The sequence below is a fragment of the Phymastichus coffea genome, unplaced genomic scaffold (genome assembly GCF_024137745.1).
Source record: "Phymastichus coffea isolate CEN01 unplaced genomic scaffold, Cenicafe_Pcof_1.1 PCOF00034, whole genome shotgun sequence".
Classification (NCBI taxonomy): Eukaryota; Metazoa; Arthropoda; class Insecta; order Hymenoptera; family Eulophidae; genus Phymastichus; species Phymastichus coffea.
The window spans coordinates 3,116,033-3,138,389 of record NW_026706845.1 but is presented as its reverse complement, the minus strand read 5'-3'; the positions used below and the strand labels follow the sequence as shown (position 1 = coordinate 3,138,389).

Here is a 22,357-nt window from a genome sequence, read left to right as displayed (position 1 = left end):
TATCTTCGAGCGTCACTCCGGTATTCAATAGTGACTAGGGCCCGAGAGCATTCAATAATCCAGCTACAAAAGACTAGACAATCTCAAGGTCCTCCTCCCACAGGAGGATTGACTACTTGGGGCTCATGGCCACAATGCTGCTGAAGAAAATATAAGATGTTAGATGATCCAAACAAGGATAAATATGTGTATGAAGCGTCAAGCAAGCATGCGAAAGTGAAAAAGCAAAACAAGCGAACCAAACTAAAATAAAGGAAAATACAGGCGGTGGTAGATGTTAGTCACGCCCGCAGTGTTACCTTTTGGAGCGCAAACGTCGCGGCGACATGAGAACTATCGCTGACACGTCTTTATTGGAGTCGCCCGGTCGGCCTTGTCTTTTCGGTGCTGTTGTCGCGTGTGTTTTACTAGCGTCGGCAGGGCTCGAAGCACGGTCATGGGAAATCGCAAGTTCAGTGTCGTGCTCAAGAGCCGTTGCATCATGAATCTCATCCTTAGTAAGAAAATCATCGTCTTCTGCTTCATCGAGAAACTGTTCCTCGGCGTAGCAAAGTTTGAGATCGCATACGGCGGCTTTACCCATATCAACTCCATCTTCACTTTGGAGTTGGTATGTGTTGACATCCAGGCGCGAAGTTACAAGGAAGGGTCCAGCATATTTCGGGCTTAATTTAACTGCGACAGCTTGTGCTGTAGAGGAAAGCACGCGATTTCGAACCCAGACCTTATCTCCGACATTATAACGAATATCACGGTGCTTCGCGTTATAATAGTTCTCTTGCCTTGCTTGTACGGCTTGGGAGTTTTGGTGTGCTTTAGCTCTAAATTTCTCGAGCTTTTGCATACGACAACGCCACTCGTCAAGTGCGTCAGACTCGAGTTGATCAGTAACAGCACGTTCTTCACCTCGACGCGCTGAATCAGGTGGCTTGGGATTGCGTCCATAGTTGAGGAAGGCTGGGTTACTTTTCGTAAACTTGGCTACATGCACATCCCAAGTAGTATGCCGTTCCTCGATAAACGCGGCGATCATCGTTTTGGTTGCCGGATTTAACTACCTGTGCGTCAAGGAAGTCCTCCACTAACCGATTTTTGAAAGGCGTGTCATTGTCGGACTAAAACACGTCCGGTACCCCGAAGCGTAGAAATATCCGCTTGTTCAGCGCGCGCTTAATGGTTTTTACAAACAGGTATACACTCGATCCATCGAGTGAACAAGTCCAGGAATATGAGTAGGTGCTCGTATCCCTGGGTCGACTTCGGGAACGGACCCATAGTATCTCCGGACACAATTTCCTATGGACGCGATACGATTCGCTTGCCCATTAATCCGGTAGGGACTTTCTGCTCAACTTTGACCTGCTGGCAGACTTGACAATGGTGTATATAGTGGGCGACATCTTTATAAATCATGGGCTAGTAGTAGCGGAGAGCAGCACGCTCATGCATCTTGTAACGACCTCGATGGCTTGCTGACGGCTCTTCATGGTATTCAGACAAAATCCGGGCACGCTGCTCGCGTGGCACGACGAGCTTCCATGCATCCTCGTCGCATCCAAGAAAATCGTCGACTACGGGATTAGGTCGATAAATATATAGGCGATATCACACTACTTTCCAGTAGAAGTGAGCTCGTGGGTCGTCTAGCACTTGTCGAATCTTGCGGAGGTACCAAGGATTTTTAATATCCTTGTCTACGCTCAATGCGGCTATGGCTGCAGCCTGATCCTCTTCAGTTTCAAACATGCGCGAAAGCGCGCCGGGTACGACGTTGTCCTTGCCTTTCCTATGCACGATGTCAAAGTCATAGGATTGCGAAAGTTTACATTTGCGAAACCAAAGATCTAGCTTCCCGTTGGGATATTGCAGATTTTTCAGTCACACTAGACTATGATGGTCAGTGACTACTGTGAAGTGGTAGCCTTCTATGTATGGTCGGAATTTTTCCACAGACCATATAACGGCTAAGTACTCTCACTCGGTCACCGAAAGCCGACGTTCAGCAGAAGTTAAAATGCTCGCATAACACAGCACTCGGTCTTCGCCTTCCACGCGTTGGAGCAGGATGCTAGCCAGTGTCGCTCGCATCGCACTCGACAGTAAACGGGGCGTTAAAGTCCGGCCTAGCCAAGACTGAAGCAGTGGCCAGTAGAGCCTTTATTTGCTCAAAAGCAGCCTGTTGCTCTTCGCCCCACTCGTACTTCGCATCTTTACGAGTAAGGGTAGTAAGTGGAGCCACTATAGAAGCAAAGTCTCCAACGAACTTTCGGTACCATGAGGCCATGACTAGACATCTACGCAACTGCTTGAGAATTGCTGACGCCGGGTATTCAACCAATTCTTGAATCTCATCTCACTTTAACCTCACTTTATCTGGATCCGGACGGATCCCATCCTGATTAACCAAGACGCCTAAGTAGCGCACCTCTGGCATACAGATGCGAGATTTGAGGCGATTCACTGTCAGGTATGCTTCGCTAATGCGTCTAAGGACGAACTTGAGCCACTTGACATGGTCGCCGAAGGTTCCTGTGGCAATGATCAAGTCGTCCAGATACGCTAAGGCGAAAGGCTCCATTTCGGGTGTGACTATCAGCATCTGAAATGTAGCGGGAGCAACTGCAAGTCCAAAAGGCATCCGAATGAATTCAAATAAACCCATTCCCGGTACAGTGAATGCGGTAATCGGGATGACTCTCCGTAAGAGGAACCTGCCAAGAGGCGCCAGACAGATATAGCGCGCTAAAGTAGCGGGCGTGCTGAATTTTGCGCAAAATGACATCCATATACGGTAATGGATAAGCGCAAATACGCGTAAACGCATTCACTTTCCGAAAATCGATGCAAAAGCGATACGAGTCATCTGATTTTCGAATCATCACGACTGGACTCGACCATTCGATGGTGGATCTGCGGATTACTCCCATGCGAAACATCTTATGTACCTGCTCGTGCATTTCCAACTTAACTTTAGGTGAGACTAGATAATATTTCTGTTTGACGGGGCGAGCATCACCAACGTCGATGTCATGTTGGATCCAATCTGTGTAGCTTAGCGTCTTCTCCTCCGATTCCGGTAGGAGAGTATGCATAAGCAGCTCTAATTCCTGGCGTTCACTATCGGTAACCTCCTGGATACCAAGCGAGGCGAATGACATCATTATCTTCGTTCGCATTGAAGAGAGTATAACCGGAATGATGTCCGTACTACCTTCGACTTTCAACGTGTTAGCTTTCACGTCAAGATTTGCTGAAAAAGCTCGTATATAGTCACCGCCTAAGGTGCAACCAGTATCTGCATCCTTCAGAATGAGCGCATCCACATCGTGCCTAATTTCTCCTATTTCAAAGGGCAACTTAACATAGTGATCATCGACTGCTCTTACTCCTGGGCCAGAGTTAGGTGACACCCTTAAGTTGCAGGCTGCCGCTATCTCTACTCCGATGGGGCCAAGAACGGTTCGTGATGCTCCCGTATCATATAAAGCTTTGAACGAGAAGGAGCTGACATGTACGTTCTATCACTAACGCGGGTGCTTTTCGACGAGAGCGCTTGATGCGATACCTCCATCGTCATGACTAAGCGCGGCGTTTGAGTGGCTCGTAGCTAGCATCGAGTTAATTCTCACGCTCGGCGCTGCATGCACAACTCCCACAGCGCTAATCGTCTCCAAAGTCCCGTGGTTTAAGGGCTGTGTCGTAGGGACCTCCTTTACATGCTGCCCAACTCGTTTTCCGACTTAGTAGTCTTGGAGAATTCGGGGCAGTGGGTCCTGGTGTAACCAGACCAACATAGGACTTTGCCTACATCCGGGCCAGGCTCGTTGTCCTTATTCTTGTCGGACTTCGGAGTAATCACCCGGGCGCTATTTGCTCCTCGGCCTCTCTTCGGCTTGCCTCTGTGGCCTCTATTATTGTTAGACCAGCGCGAGGTTCGCGAGACTGCTCTTGAGTCGCCGCCGCTAGCTGCATCTTGCGCCGACAGGGTCGTCTGGCCTCTGCCACCTTCAGCGGGGGGCAAATTCTTAACTTTGACGGCTGTCAAGTCCTTCCATTTCTTGTTCGAGAAATTCTGGAAGGCTTTCTCTAATGCAGCTTCATCGGTGGGAATAGGCCTTTCTGTCACTGATGCTATCGCCATCCTGGGCTTCACAGCCTTAGTTTTAGGCCTGTAGGCAGCTTCGGGTAGCATACTCTACTCTAAAGTAGATGGAGACTTCCACTGCTCGTCAGACTCATAGGATTCGACTTCCAGGGCCTTTTCAAGCAACTGCTGTAGCGTGGTAAAGGTATCCTGATCCTTCTTCAGCCTTTTCTTGAATATAGGCAGCATATTACCAATGGCTAAGATCACCTGGTCGCGCGTACTCCAGGGCGTTTCGAAACGACTAAAAATGGTATTGAGAGCTGATAGTCGCATATTGATTCATCTGCGCCCTGGGTGACAAGTTTCTCTTAAACTTGCCCCTCCACTGACAAGTTTTTCTTAAACTTACGCGAATTACTATATGATCCTAACGCTGCTTCCTTAAATTCCGCATAGGTTCTCCAAGTCGAGCTGACCATCCTATACTAGAGAAGGGCCGGTTTCTTAAATAAAGACGAGATCATAAATGATCCATGCTCATAAAGGATTCGCCCGAGAATTGAATTTTCCATTCTCTAATAGTCTTTCCTAGATGTTTGCTAGAAAAGCTAGGACGAGAAGCATCAAAATAATTACGCATATCAGGCTGCAAGCTCGTTCCGTTATGCCTGAAGGGCGCACCGGTTTGCGCTGTCAGTCTTGGCGCAGCACCCTCAGCCAACGACGGCGGAACAAAGGTTGCACTCGCAGGGATCCTCCTTTCCTAGACTGAGCTTAATGCTGGGTCAGGAACCGGTGCAAGGGTTGGCGCATCATGCGCACACCGCAATGACGAGATCGCTACCCCCTTCTCCAGCCGGAGCTTGTGGGGGTTGCTGGCGCAGATCGTAGTAGCGTAAATGGAGCCGATTGCTTCTCAGAAGTTATTGTCGGTCTAGTTGTAGAGTGGAAAAGACACGAGTGAGGATTCAAATTGCTTTTTGCGATCGCGTACACGATAAGTCAAAGTCGTTATCGTCTTCAATTAAATCATACGTGTTTTGAAATTGTACAGTTTTAGCAGTATGCGTCGCATTGAGCTTACGTTGAGCTTCTGCTGTTTGTTTTTGAGCATTAGCTACCACGTTTTACATCGATCTTTGCAAGTCCTCATTAACACATTTTCACTCGTTAATATTTCGAGTAAGTCGGTCATTTTCCGATGAAATCGTTGCAATATAATTTCTTAAATCTGTGTTTTTCGTTATCAATTTGTGTTCTGACAATATAGCTCTCCTGAGCTCGACGGCTGTTGCTTCTGGTACGAGCTGTATTGTGCCGTTCGGTAGCACGCACCGTTTTAATTTATTCGATGAATTATCTGTTGATAATCTTATTGCCTCTGAAAACTGTTGAACGCTTATCCGCAACGTTGTTGCCGTATACGTCGGAGCGGCAGAGGTAACTAAGGTTGCGCTTGTATGCGTTATATTTACGTTGTAATGGTGCGCGGGTGTAAAACTAGGGATCGGCGGTAATGAAAAACTATTGAGGGTATGTGTCGTAGCGGTCGTTAACGTTGGAAGATCGTTGTGTTGCGCTAGTTGCGTATGCACTGGTTCGTATTACGATGCAATAAGTGATGTATCCGCAAGCGTTGTAAGCGACATATCTGCTGCATTCTGCGCAAAGCTAGGTGAACTAGCTAAAAATCTTGAAGTATCGCCTTCTGCATTAATTTCTGCATCATTTGTAATATCTGTTGCCAACGCAGAAATAAAGTCATCGCGTAGCTCCGCCGATAAAATATTCGAACGAATTAGTGTTTCGCATAAGTCGTTCCGTCTGTTTATTGTTTCGTCGAATTTCCGGGTTCGCGGTTACTACAAAGTTAGCTGCGGTGTAATCGTCTTGAAGTCGCTTATATAATCTATTCGCGCGCTCATACAACCTTCAACGATCAGTTCTAATCGTAACATACTGTCTTGATTACCTTATGATTTTTTAAATGATAAATTTTGTAATAATGGAAAGAAAGGAAATAGTGATAGATGGAAAATCACTTAATTTTAATTATATTCAGCAACGTTTTGTCAGCATATTTGCTGACCTCTTCAGGCTTTATTAATAGAAAAACAACAAATTATCAACAATAGAGTTTGCAAAAGTAATTTTAATAGTATATAATTATATGTACATGTGTATACCTGATTTCTCTTGTAGTCAAATTATAGGCTAAAACGAATAGATCGTAGCACAGTCAAGTTACAATAAAGTGAGAAATCAAGTATTTCAACCCATATATATACTATTCATCTATTATCCCTTCCTCATCGATCTTAATCCATTAATGCCCAAGCCGAATCTGGTAGAGATAGGCTTGAAATAACTATTGAGTTCATGTTATAGCTCAAAAGTAATTTACACGTGTTTTTTCTTTTTGCATTTCCAATTGTTTATAAAAAGTTATTTAAAGAAATTGACAAAAGTTTTAGTTTTTTGAAAAACTATTTACGGCAATCGATTCTACGGGAAAAACCAAGGCGAAAACCTCTTTAGCCTTTTATCATACAATTGTAATTAGAAATCATAAAGCAGTTTCCATCATTTGAATTTTACGAACCGAATGTGAACTAAAAATAACTTGAAAAAGATTTTCTACGGTTGTACTGAAATAATCACACCATCAGTAGAAATCCCTTATAATTTTATAATTCTTTCTAATTTTCATTCCTATCTTCATTTCAAATGTAAATCGAGTAAATAGTTCGGTATCATATACTATTTCGACGATAGCTAGTTACTCAGTGAAATAGAAGACCATTCTATTATATTGAATAAATTACTAATTTTGTTCTTTTTATATACTTCAATATAAAACTGTAATACCATGACGAGGCGAAGAATTGCTGATTTGAATGAAATGGTTGACGGTGATGATATCGATGGTGACCATCATGTTGATATTGCATTTCTTCCAACAGAGCATGAGAGCTCAGATGAAGGTTCAAGTAATGAAGAAGAAGAATATACATACTTCACTTTGGCCGCTTCTTACAGGATCGTATGAACATATAAAGAGTTCTTATACTAGTGACCAGAAGTTACTAGAACCGAATCAAAAGTATGATTGGCGTGATAATGCTTTGAATTATGACGATCTTCCAGATGATGACTATGATCTTTCATCTCTTTCATCATTTTACTCAAAAAGTTCTTTGGAATTGTTTGAACTCTTTTTTTCTCAATCAATGAAAAACTTTATTATAGAAGCTACTTCCGAAAACCACTTTGAATTGACCAATGATGATTTAGACTGATTCACCGTGATCATTATGATTACTATAGTCAATTCTAGGAAAAAGCAGTCTGACTATTGGTCCAACAAACGACTTTTGCAGTGTCCAATAATAAAAGAACTTATGCCAAGGGAAAAATTTGTAAAAATAAAAAAAAACGTTAGGTTTTATAAACTTCAAGATAAAGATGAAAAAGATAAAGTCTGAAAAGTCTAATATTTATTTAAATTATTTAGGGAAAATTGTATGAGATATGGATTTTTTGATGATAATTTGTCAATTGACGAAGTTATGGTCAAATATTTTGGAAGATTCAGCATCAAGCAATGCATTAAGAACAAACCTATAAGATTTGGGATAAAGCTATGGGCACTATGTTCTTCAGATGGATACATATATGATTTAGATATATATACGGGCAAGTTTGGTACTGAATGAAAAATCCTTTAGCTTCTATTTGTTTGGGATCGAGAGTGGTTATCAAATTACTTCAAAGGTTCCTGGAGACTGTTAAAAATGAAAATCTGGCAAAATATCATTTGTTTTTTGATAACTTCTTTACAACTCCAGATCTCATGATTCACTTAAGAAATATTGGATTATCGGCTACAGGAACTGTTCGTCAAAATCGCGTCAAAGCAAAAATCGATATATCAAAGAAAGCTGATAGAGGAACCACTATCTCAATTCATGAAGCCAATTCAAAACTGAATTACATAACGGTGATGGACTCAAAACCCGTATCAGTTCTCTCAACTAAATACGAAGATGAACAGAAAGTTGAAATAAAAAGATGGCATAATAAAACTAAGCAAAAAATTCTCTTTACTCAAGCTTTCTCAATGTATAATAGGCACATGGGTGGAGTAGACTTACACGACCAGCATTGTAATGCATTTATGCCTACAATCCGAAGCAAAAAATGGACGTGGTGTCTCTTCATGAGACATACAAGCTTCATTCGCTAATGTTACTGTTATTTACAATAAACTCCATCCAGATGAGAAGAAAGGTTCAAAAGATATTGTGGAGGAAGTTTGTGAATATTATATTCAAAAACTCGAAAATACTCATCGACCCAAACGACAGAAAAAAGTTAAAACTCCGACAGAGGAACATCAGATAAAGGTTAGGAAACGTAGAAAGTGTGAAAACGAAAATTGTTCAGTATTTACTGAATATTGTTGTTCAAATTGTGATATTTATTTTTGCAAAACTCACAGAGAAAATCATTCGTAATTGTTTTTAAGGATCTGTTTTGAAGAAAGTAGTTCTTTTACCCATAATGATTAACAAAAACCGTTGGGTTGAAAAAAATAATGTTAGAGAGGTTTTTGTCAGCATCACTTCTCAGTTTCAAATTGTTTATAACGAATATACACCAACAAAATCGAGTCTGACAAGAAAATCTTACAGAGGTTTTCGCCTTGGTTTTTCCCGTAGAATCGATTGCCGTAAATAGTTTTTCAAAAAACTAAAACTTTTGTCAATTTGTTTAAATAACTTTTTATAAACAATTGGAAATCCAAAAAGAAAAAACACGTGTAAATTATTTTTGAGTTATAACATGAACCCAATAGTTATTTCAAGGCTATCTCTACTAGATTCGGCTTGGGATACAATGAGGTCTGCATCACTTCTCAGTTTCAAATTGTTTATAACGAAATTACACCAACAAAATCGAGTCTGACAAAAAAAACGCTACAGAGGTTTTCGCCTTAGTTTTTCCCGTAGAACCGATTTCCGTAAATAGTTTTTCAAAAAACTAAAACTTTTGTCAATTTGTTTAAATAACTTTTTATAAACAATTGGAAATGCAAAAAGAAAAAACACGTGTAAATTATTTTTGAGCTATAACATGAACCCAATAGTTATTTCAAGGCTATCTCGACTAGATTCGGCTTGGGATACAATGAGGTCAGCATCACTTCTCAGTTTCAAATTGTTTATAACGAAATTACACCAACAAAATCGAGTCTGACAAAAAAACGCTACAGAGGTTTTCGCCTTGGTTTTTCCCGTAGAACAGATTGCCGTAAATAGTTTTTCAAAAAACTAAAACTTTTGTCAATTTGTTTAAATAACTTTTTATAAACAATGGGAAATGCAAAAAGAAAAAATATCTGTAAATTATTTTTGAGCTATAACATGAACTCAATAGTTATTTCAAGGCTATCTCTACCAAATTCGGCTTGGGTATTAATGGGTTAATAAAGGCTTATAGATGTGACTAAGATATTGTATATCCTCTTTTCTATTTAACGTGTTTTTATGTAAGCCAATGTGTAACATTTCGGATATTCTTCGTTTCTTATAATTCTTTTCATAATCCAATATCTTAGCTTTTTTTCAGCCAAATTCGTGTGAGAACGTTCTTCTATGTGTAGCTACTACTGTATCTGAATTAATGTTTTATTGTATTCATTTAATCTAATTTTTAAGGAACGCTTACTTTCACCTATATAGACCGCTAAACATTGTTTACGGTTAAAACTGTAGACAATACCAGTGTTGTCTAATAAGAGATGTTCAATTCTTATCATAATAGACTACAATTTACGTTTAAAATTGAAATGAATAATTTTATTCCATTTCTTGACTTAAAATTGATCAGAAATAATAATAAATTAGAATTTGACTGGTTTAGGAAAACAACACAAACTGGCAGAATTTTGAATTTTAACTCAGAACACACAATTCATCAAAAAGTTAATATAGTTTCAAATTTAGTTGACCGAGTGTATTCACTTGCTGACACAAAATTTCATACCAACAATTTAAAAATAATTACTAATATCCTGAAAAAGAATAATTATCCATCTTTATTTATCAAAAACATATACAAAAATGTATCAATAAATACAAAAAAGGGAAGAATAATTCTAAAAAATTAGAAAATCAAAAATTACCTACAGTCGCTATTCCTAATAATTGCAACATCTTCAAAAAATGTTCATCTGTGTTAAAAAAACAATATTATGCTTATCCCTTTATTACAAAAACAATTACAAGAGTTTATCCGTTTAGGAAAAGACAAGTCTGATTTATTAGACAACACTGGTATTGTCTACAGTTTTAACTGCAATCAATATTCAGCGGTCTACATAGGTGGCAGTAAGCGTTCCTTAAAAATTAGATTAAATGAACACAAAAAAAACATTGATTCAGATACAGTAGTAGCTACACATAGAAGAACGTTCTCACATGAATTTGACTGGAAAAAAAGTTAAGATATTGGATTGTGAAAAGAATTATAAGAAACGAAGAATATCCGAAGTGTTACACATTGGCTTACATAAAAACACGTTAAATAGAAAAGAAGATATACAACATCTTAGTCACATCTATAGGCCTTTATTAAGATCGATGAGGAAGGTATAATAGATGAAGGGTATATATATGGGTTGAAATACTTGATTTCTCATTTTATTGTAACTTGACTGTGCTACGATCTATTCGTTTTAGCCAATAATAATTTGACTACAAGAGAAATCATGTATACACATGTACATATAATTTTATACTATTAAAATTACTTTTGCAAACTCTATTGTTGATAATTTGTTGTTTTCTATTAATAAAGCCTGAAGAAGTCAGCAAATGTGCTGACGAAACGTTGCTGAATATAATTAAAATTAAGTGATTTTCCATCTATCACTATTTCCCTTCTTTCCAGCATTATAAAATTTATCGATCAGTTCTAATTTTCGTAAAACTTTATCGAGTTCGTCGCTCGATAGCTTTTTAATCCAGTCCGCAATTCGTTGTTCTACGCTTTCTTTAAAAATCGATAATTCGTCAAAACCGCCTACACTAGTCGCCATCTAAATACCCAAATAAAATTATTTTAATAATAATAATAAAGCTTCACGCGCTAAATTAAGTTTTAGATGCTGAGTGTAATTTAAAATAAATGGAAGAAATAAATAAGATTACTTAGGTGTATGACGAATTATCGCGTTCGATTGCAATATGTAAAACAAATTAGTGAGAAAAACAAACAAAAGATTTGCGTAGAATTATATTATATATATATATAATATATATATATATATATATATATATATATATATAATTGACGATTTCTATTTATTATAATTTTATGCATAAACTATTTCCGACAGAGTATGTAGGCGCTGAGAAATACCACTAATGGCATAAATTACTTTAGCGTTGGTCGTAGCTGACAAGAAAAACACTTGGTTCTTAAAATTCCGTGTTTCTTATCTACAAGAATTGCCATTGGACGTACACCCAACGTGAATTGAATCGCGTAGCATGGATGATATGGGTATGGGTATGATATGGGTATACGTCAACGATAACCATTAGTTCACTTGATCAGTTGTCATATATCAAACCTTCTATTTATTGAGTACAAGTGTGGTTGTACTTCATAAGTGAGGAAAGGATTTTGTCAATCATCTTAGTCTCGAGCAACTTAAAACCAGTTGTGGTACAACCGCACTTGTACTCGATAAATAGAAGATTTGATATATGACAACTCGTTAAGTGAACTAATGGTTATCGTTGACGTATACCCTTATACTGACAATCATTGTAGAAGAATAATCGATTCTTTGGTTGACATTGATTCTTGATTTGCCTGTAAATAACTGTCTGAGATAAATGATCTTTGCTCATTTCACTCCACACATTGTAAACTTGTAAGCCATGATAACTTTGCACTTGGGACACCTTCTTGGTTTAATCAAACACTCACTTTACAATCCTTACATTCACCAATTAACACAGTTTTAGTTTTATTTTTTACTTGTTGGAAAAAAATCTTAAAAAAAGCACATTCTCATTCGCCTGATTATCAGTCCTTTAATTTGCACATATTTATTGCAATTGATCTTCATCGCCATCATCATCACCAACATTTCTATTTCACTTCATCCTGCTGAAATAAAAAATCCTGCAAAAAAAAGAACATTCACAAAGTAACATGTTTTTATTTTCTATTGTAGATAGTAAATAAATAAATAACTAATAACTTATCTAAATGCCAGCATAACGATAAATCCTTGCTGAAGCAAAAGCAGGTAAAAGCATAAGAAACTCGGAAGAAACATTTAAAATAGACATATACACGTGTAAACAGGCTTTTTCAGGTCTGCTATTCGAGCTTTGATTTTGACTGCTACTTTCAATCCGTAACGGTGGTTTTCAGATCGGTCATAGTATAACGCTCGTTCTTAAATTATATAATTAAAACCTAAAATCAAATAATCATTCATCTAAATTCATTGTTCGGCAAACAATTAATTTTAAACCTAAAAACAAATTAGTAACGTTTTAGCTTTTTATCGTATCTTAAAACGAATTTTCATTTTTGAATTTTCCCGCGGTTTCTTCGTTCCGATGCAACGACGGAATTCTCATACCAACCTAACTAGGGGGGTTGCGATTCAATCCACGTTGGGTGTACATAATATAATTCTTGAAATTTTAAATGGCTACAAAATTTTATATATAATTCAAATAAATGAAATTCATATATATTATTTATAAATACTGATTTCATATATATTATTAATAAATTTTCATATAAGTTTAGATGAATTCCATATGAAGTATCAAATAAAGTTATCATGAAATTCATACAATTTTTGTTAGTTAAGTTCTAATAATAATTATCATGATACGCTGAATGTGAGTCAAAATTAAACAAAGGGCTAGATAGTCTAATATTTTTGTTAAAATGAAGTTTATTAGTGAATTATTAAAAAAAGAATTATAAATTCATCGTCACTGGTCCATTCCAGTTTAACTCTATGGTTTTGTTTTATTTCTGAAATCCATGCCACAATTTCAATTATCATCTCTCTATTACTCCATATGCAGTTAAATCTAACTAAAAACCTTCATTATTATCTTTATTGAGGATATTTAAATGTATTAATTTAAAATATTAAAAGATGTCATCATTTTTAAACTATGTCAAAATCGAATAAAAAAATTAAAATTTATGTACAAAAAGGTAAACAGTTAGATACAACTGGTAAACCTCTTTTAGTTTGAAGGCAGTCTGAAACTGTGTGTGTATGTTATATTATATAATGAAAATTACAACTTTAATTGACAATTACATTATTTATTGATTATGTTATTTTAGAATATACTATAAAATATATTAAATATAGAAAACATGAAAATTTATATCTCGATAAAATTACTATGATGATTATGTGATAACAAGGGAACATTCCCACCCCTGTGCCTTGGATTTTGCTGTAATTTGGATATGTTATAGTTTATTGAAAAATAAAAGACACATGTTTTTTTTATTGGTAGAAAAAGCTTTCTAAGGGATGAAAATCACCTTCAAAAATCACCCCTTAGAACAGTTTTCTATCAATATTTATGGTTTTTTGAGGGTGGTTTTTAGCCCTTAGAAAGCTTTTTCCACCAATAAATAAAAAAAACACGTATCTTTTATTTTTCAATAAGCTATAGCATATCCAAATTACAACAAAATTCTAGATGGAGGGTTGATAAAATTGTAAGTCTACCTATATAAGTATTTACAATTTTTCTTTTAAAAATTAAATGACCATGAACTTGATTTTGTGTTTGCTACATGTAAATTGAATTTAATATTGAATTCACTATGTTGATCGCTATATATTAAACAAGGTTCATAACAATTGATCTATGAATTTAATAGATTTTATCTAATTGATAGAATAGAATTTTAATGTATCAGTTCTATTGTATGTTGAACATAGTGTTTATCTTTTTATAGTTTATAAAAAATAAGACGTTTAAGGAAATTTAATCTATTTCAAAAAGTAAAATCTATTTCTGTTAACAGTCAGTGTATTGAGGAAAGCTGAGTGTATTGTTTTAAAAGAATTACTTTATAGAGATTTTCCTGTCAAATTATTATGTGTGTATCATTAAATTAACATTTTCTATAGAGATGTATGGATATAAAAATATTTGAAATATTTTCATGAAATAGTTACAAAAAAATATTAAATATTTCATTTCACAATTGTCATTAGTAAGAAAATACATTAATAATTACGAGGAACGTTTACTATGAACATTATGTTCCACCTATATCTTTCACATCTAAGTAAACTTGTAGTGAATAGTAACTATACTATATTAATTATATTAATACACACCTATTAATTTATCTTTTAATATTGTAATATAAATACAAATTTTCTTTCAATTAAAGGCTGTCATATACAATAACATCTATATATCAACCTTACGAAAATTGAAAAGTATATTAGGCTGTTTACAAGAGCATTTTGACATTATGGTCAAAACACCACTCCCAGATCAACCCAGGAAAATGATCAAAACTTAAAAACAAAAATAGTTTTTAAATGAAATAATTTTCCTCAGTTGCTCTATGTATTTAAAATAATTTGCTCCATTCGTGTACGAACAACAAAAATTGTGCAAGACGAAAAGTTACGTACAAACTTCAGTTAAACCATATAAGTCTGTAAAAAATGAATAGTTTTTAAATAAATAAATTTTTTTAAATTGTTCACGATTCAAATTATTTTTCCTCATATAAAATATGGAAAAAATAAAATAATCGTTATAAAAAACTTGAAATAACTTGATTAACATTCAGTTATAGCGAATTACTCTTTAAGCGTGTGTGTAATAATCTAGGTCGTGTATACATATACAGAGCGATTCAAAAATACTATAGTTCTAGAAAATGGTCTACAAAAAAAAAATTTCCGAATTAGTCCGTTTTCTAAAAATTTTTATCTTTGGTATTTTCCAAGAAAATTAATTTAAAAATGTTAAACTTCTTGCGCGCACGCATACCACGCCACCTTCGCTGAGTTCAACTGCCGCGGAAACTAGCGCGGCATTCCAACAGTGAGCGCCTTTGGTGTTAGAGCTCTCGCAATAATTAGAGGATTACTATTATCATTATTATTAGAACATCATTAGAGTATAACTATTGTAATAGACTTTTAAAATAAAATAACTTTGTATTTTCTATTTTAACCTAAAACTAATAATTAATTCACTTCGATCCAAAATTCCAACAGCTTATCGGCCCTGCAACGCTTCCGCTGCGCAACAAATAAAACTTATAGAGGTATGTCAATTAAATTATTAAAGTGTTACAAAATAAAGAAAATCATTCGCTTAAGCTACATGAGTTCACGACAAAGAACATAACGAAACATTCTCCTTTGTATAGTAGCTGGAAGCTCTACAAACAAAACAAAGTAGAGAAACAATAGTAAAATAGAATTCACACTGCAACGAAAAAGAGAATATAAGCTGCCGGAATCGCGATAGAGATAGAGATAGTAACAGTGAGTCAGCGTTACAGAACAAATAAAAATAATTAGAGAATAAACAGAAAAATGCGGTTTTTCTGTCGCGTTCGTTTTTAAGAAATAAAGTGATAGAGAAAGTGAATAAAATTATACGTCAATTAAATAAGATTAGAAAAATGAAAATTAGATGCATTTCGTGAGTGACACAACATATTTCGCGAATTATAGGTGAATCAAATGTCGATGTCATGTGTGACAGTTGAACAAAGGATTCGACGCCATGACACCCGGCTAAACGTGAGCGAACAAGAAAGAACGCGACAAATATACCATTCCGCGCACGCGCCAAATAGAAAGAGAGAGAGTGCGCGCGCAACGAAACGTTAGAGAAAGGGAAGGAGAAAATATAGAGAGCGCGCACTACTAATGTGTGTTTACAACGGTAATTGTGACACAACCTAAGACTTACAATTCTGGAGCGACTTGTCAGACACAAAGTAGTGACCCAGTATAGGACTGCCTGCACGTATGACATACATGCATTACAATTAAAATAAAAGGGATACTAAATAATGAAATATATATAAACTCAATATCTATACTTCTAAACATAACATTAATATATATAATAATAATATAAACATATATGTACATATAATTATAATTATGAATCTAGTTGAATCTTTTAGCAGAACGATATATTTTTTAGAGATACCTAGAGTCTAAACTAAAAATTATACATATATACTTTTTAATATCTCCTGATAAAGTCCAGGTTGTTGCGCTAAGTACAGTCAACACCTCTCGCGACTTTGACAGTTGGTGGTTGGATGATTGGTTTGATGTTGCAAACTTGAGCGCTCGCCTCTCCCCAGTAATTTGGGTCATGTATGGCCACTAGAAAAGGAGGGATCACGGGAGTAGTATCAGCCGATCAGATAACTAATTGTCGGCTTTCGGACTGTATCTGTTGGATGTACCTGACAGATATAAGCAAGAAACCTATTGATAGCCAGCTTTTTACAAACAATTAGACGAAACATTCGGTCATTCTATTTTAGATGAACAGCGAGGCTAATCGGGAGATGGGGGCGGCAATGGAGAGGGACCGTGTCGTCGATCAAGAATCAGGGGCGAATGATAGAGGTATATAAAAATTAACAAATACTATATGCTTAGAGTTTTAGAACAGCTATCGAACAATCATGGAGAAATAGAGTGCGGATCCGCGATTAATCAGAGTTTTTCTTTAACAAATCAGAGTTAAGCACCGAATGTTTATATGGAGATATTGTTCCTTAGCACCTTCAACTATGGCCAGCGACACCATAATATCCAGTGTCGCGTCATCCGCACCCGATACCGCTACGGACGACCGGGGCCCCGAATTCGTCGTGCCTTCAGGCACCGATCGACACACGGCTGCCAACATTGCAAGGGCAAGAAACCCTCGCATGTTGAATTGTATTATTATCTATTGTGATGGTAATTCTTCTTCTTTTGTAATTTTTCTGTATAATTTAAATATAGACTTAGAATCATAATAATTGCATTTTATATAAATACTAACAACAAAAGCTTCATGCTTTTAAAAGGTTCATCCATTTTACACTGTTTTTAACAAACATTCAAAACCAGCTTATATTGTTATGTCGCGACTACGTAGCCGTGACGTGTAGTTTTAGAATATGTATGATCATTTATTAGAAATTATTATAGTGACAAGAACTTACCTGGGTTATTATTTCGAGTTAAATTGGCTGCTTAGCTCTATCTCGATGAAGTATATATGAGGTCGATCGGTAATGATGCACGAACACTCGATTCAAGTAATTATTTATTTATTCAAAGACAGAAATGATTTCTCAAAAAAATAACAATAGGTAAATTGTACGTTATTCGGCCGTCGCGCTTCGCGAATCAGCTCGTAAGAACTTTAACAAATTTTAATGCTATTGAGTAGTCGCGCGTCGCGAATCCGCTGCCGAAAAGTCGAGTCTCTGTTTTTATATTGACTCTTCAGCCCGTATTAATGTGTTGAGTAATCAAAAAATCAAAATGTCGGGCGCCCCAAATTTTTGGACTACTTATCTTTTAATTTCGCTCAATTTGTATTTCGTAAAAATGCCGTTCGTCGTTTATATATTATTTCGTTTTTAATCGATTGCTGATGAAATCAAAATGAAGAAATATTTACGTCTCAGGACGTAACAATAGTGCCCCTCAGGCCTCCCCAGAGAACTGGTGCAATGAACGCACCACCCAGGGAAGACCTGAACACCCCTTACACCACCCGCCTCGAACAGATAATGGAGTCTGCGGAGAAAGTGGCGGAGCTTCAGGCCAAAGCGTGGCCCCAAATTAATGAGGCAATAAAACAAGCCAGGACAATCCTGGATGCTTCTCTCAAGTCAATGCGACTCGAGATAAGAAGACTCGAAGTAGGGTCGAACTATAAAAATGCAAACACTAACATTAGCGTGATAACCTCTTCGCCACTTTAAAACGGTGGGAATCATCCATTCTCCATCGACAGAATTTTAGACCCTGAAACCAACATAACCTCCAATAACACTAGAGCCCCTGATATAACTGCTAGAGAAAACGAAATGAACCCTGATATTACATATACTGAGGTTAACCGAAATAATCTTACCAGCGACATTAGCAGTCAATTAAATCAAACCTTTGGTGCACTAGCTAAAACAATAGAGAGCACTAATTCTACGTCTAAAGCATCCTTCAAAAGGGATTATATCCTCACATCAAAAGCTAATGTGAATGTATGGTTAGATCGGTTAAACTCAGAACTATCAGCAATAGAATTATTAGATGTGATAGATTCAAACGCTAGACCTAAAAGAATTTTTAATATTAATGAAATTGATAAAAGAAATAGACTGGTTAGAGATATTATAATCAATCATCTAGATGAGAACTGTCACAAGATAATTCTCAATATTAATGATCCCAAAGAAATATTAGCAAAGATTGGAGGGCACAGAAGAATAGAGGCAAACACAGATGATGCTAAAGTGAGGGAAGAGCTGTACAGCATTAAGATCAATAAGCAAGATAAAGTCTCAATATTCTTGGATAAATTTGACTCCATTATTAGAGAGTATGAACTCCGTGATACAGCTATTCCTCTCACTGACGCGGAGAAAACATCTGCCTTTATGAAAGCTGTGAAAGACACGTACCCCCCAATTAGAGAAATGGAAATAATCACTAAATAAACAAAAGGCAGAGAAATGAATATAGAAGAGATGAAAAATTTCATTCGACAGCTGGAAGCTGACTTAAGGAGCTCTGGCATCTCGGAGGGAGCCTCTGCCAATGTCGCGAGAACTGACGCTGCGGCCGCAGCCGGTACTGGTCCCAGCGATGGGGGCAAGTTCTTCAGATGTGATCGACACAATGTTGATCACATCTCGGACTCTTGCCCGCTGATCCAGTATAGGTTTTGGTTCTGCTATATCTGCAGAGATTTCGCGCACCACACGGGCAGAACCTGCCCTCGTGGAGATGGATCCCACCGAGGTGGAGGGTACGTTGCCAATAAAAATAATAATAGAGAGCTGAAAGAATCTAAAGAAAAAGGTACATATAGAGGTAACAGGGGAAATTTCAATAGAGGTAATGGTAATAACAAAAGAGGCAAAGGTTATTGCGAAAACAATAGAGATAACAAAAATCGAAACTCTAGAGGTCGTAACAATGGTAGCGTAGGTAAACGGGGCGCAAGCAGAACTTATTACCCAAGCGGAGACAAAAAGAAACAGAAACTGGCGAACGCTGCAGTCGCACATACTGAAGGTAAGAATAACATTGATAAAGTAAACAATAAGATAACCTTCTTGTTAGATTCCGGAGCGACGGAACATATTACAAATAAAGCGTTCATCTTGCGAAATTTTAAGAGAAACTCAGGAACTTATATTAAGAGTGCGAACAAAAATAAATCGGCTGATATTGAGATAGATGGAAAAGGAAATCTGTACCTTAAAAGTTTAAATAAAGAAGGTCATACCATTAGACTATCTAACGTTCTAGCTGCCCCTGATATATCCGAAAACCTAATGTCCCTTAGGAAATTTGTCGACGCCGGATTTAGTATATATTTAGATGACAAAAACTTAAAAATATTTGATAAAAATGATGGATCTATATTTCTAACCGGGTACTATAAGAAACCAAACTGGCTAATACAATTAGAAGTAAAGAACAGAATCGAGAACCCGGACAAACAAACATACAATAAATATTCTTGTAGAGCACGATTAATAATATTAGAAGATTTTTCAAAAGACTCACAAAATATAGAGATAGAAAACAGTAAAAATATAGACTGAGAGATTGGGAGGGGGATTATTACGAATGAAACTATACCTATACTTAGCCAATACAGAGACTTTGAAAACTACTCACTAGATGACCTTAAAAACGAAAAACCAATGGATGATTTATTTACATCATTCGAACTCGAGAAAACATACTCAGAGGAGTTAGATGAAGGGATGCTGTGGCATGTAAGATTGGGACACCCATCATATAACTATTTAATAAAGTTACAAAAGACAAATAAAGAACTTAGCAATGTCAAATTCAATGAAAACATCAAAAACTGCGAAGTTTGTATAATGTCCAAAATGAACAAACAATCATTTCAAGAAGTTAGAACTAGAGCCGACCATTCACTTCAACTAACTCGTACTAATATAATAGGTCCCTTCAAAACAATTACTTATCCTGGTAGGAAAAGATACATAATAGTCTTTGTGGATGACTTCTCGAAATTTGCCAAAACATATGCTATTGTCAACAAATCCGAAGCAGGAGATTGTTTAGAAAACTATTTAAATACCATGAGAAACTTAATTGGGAAGAATCTTAGAGCTTGCTATGTAAGAGCAGATAACGCCAGAGAATTTACAGGAGGAGAATTTTTAGAAGTTATGAAACAAGAAAATTTAGATTCAAATTTCTCTAATCCATACACACACACCTCATAATGGTATAGCTGAAAGATTCAACAGAACAATATTAGAAAAACTAAGATCTCTAATGATAGATTTTGGATTACCAAAATCGTTATGGAACTTAGCCCTGGAAGTAGCTGTAGATGTGTATAACAGAACTCCAAATTCGTCCATAGAGTACAAAACTCCTTTAAATATAATATCCCCTAACAAGAAAAGCCATTTAGAAAAGATAAAACGCTTTGGATGCATAGCTTATGCAAAGAAACTATTGTCTGAAACCAAATTATCGGAAAAGGCCATAAAGGGAATCTTAGTAGGACAAACCAGCAATGGATATATACTATGGCACCCTCAATCCGGAAAATTAATTCTGAGTAAACACGTAAAATTTAGAGGAAAGCTAACTTACAAAAACATTGATAAAAATGACGAAATAACTAAAGAATATGATAAATATTCGAGTTCTACTTCCGAAGAATTCCAGAATGATACACTAGAGACAACTATAGATGTATTCGATACAGATAGTTCTGAAAAACCAGATAAATTAACTAAATTAGAGCCTACAGAAAACAATACTAAGAAAATTAAAATTAGTAAAAGAAAATCAGAAAATAATAAAGAAACAGAGAACCAATCTAGAGTATAACCTAAGCGCGTTAGTAAAATAAAACGAGATTATAAAGCGATGGCTGAAGGAAAGGCTAACTTGGTAGATAATAGTTTCACGTTCTTGACCTGATGTAACGAAATTGAAGTTTTGGGAGAAGATGAAAAAGGTTTTTGTTTAATGACTACCCTAAACTCTGACCCAACCAATTATAGAGAAGCTATGGAAACTGAAGATAAAATGAGCTGGACTAAAGCAATAAACGATGAATTAGAGTCCATGCACGAAAACAACGTATGGAGTATAGTAGATAGACCTACGGTAACTCAGAAAGGCAATAAAGCCAACATAATAGATAGCAGGTGGGTACTCAAAAGAAAAATTGATTCAGATGGAAAAATAACCTTCAAAGCTAGATTAGTAGTTAAAGGATTTAAAGTTACTAATGAGTACGAACTTAGAGAAACTTATGCACCTGTATCTAGACTTTCTATAATCTGAGCTGCATTTGCTATAATCAATAAATTAGATCTTGAAGTCTGTCAGTTGGATGTGAAAACTGCATTCCTAAACGGCGAACTAGAGGAAGAAATATATATAGAAATACCTGATGGAGTAATAGTAAATAAACACGCGAAAAAAAATAAAGTTTGTAAACTACATAAGGCTATATATGGATTGAAGATAAGTCCTAAGAAATGGAATCAGAGGTTCTCAACAGAAGTAGAAAAATTAGGCTTACAAAGAGATATAAATGAGCCCTGTTTATTTACATACAGAAAGAATGGCATAATGATTTTGCTTATTCTATATGTAGATGATATACTTCTAGCTGGAAATAACTCTGATAAGATTAATGAAATCAAAAGACACTTAAGCTTAGTGTTTAAAATGAAAGAATTAGAAGAACCTAAAGAATATTTAAGTATTCAAATCACTAGAGATAGAAAAGCTAAAGAAATAATGCTGAGCCAAAGCAAATATACAGAAAAGATACTAGAGAGATTTAAAATGGATGAAAGTAAACCACAAAATACACCTATGATAACTAGACAAGTCAAAGTCAGAAATGATAAGAATATAGAGAAAGCGGAAAAACTTGGAAAACCAGAGGTTCCTTA

General features: G+C 36.1%; 1 protein-coding gene across 6 annotated transcripts in view; it reads right to left on the bottom strand.

Moving 5' to 3' along the window:
* Nucleotides 1–14,634, bottom strand: part of LOC131663382 (sperm-associated antigen 7 homolog) — a 190,392-nt gene extending 175,758 nt beyond the window's left edge. For 3 of the 6 annotated variants that reach the window (XM_058933765.1, XM_058933770.1, XM_058933768.1), the window contains exon 1: nt 14,505–14,634. The gene's annotated coding sequence lies outside the window, so the exon portion shown is untranslated. The other 3 variants (XM_058933766.1, XM_058933767.1, XM_058933769.1) reach the window with 3 other exon arrangements.
* Nucleotides 14,635–22,357: the final 7,723 nt, after the last annotated feature.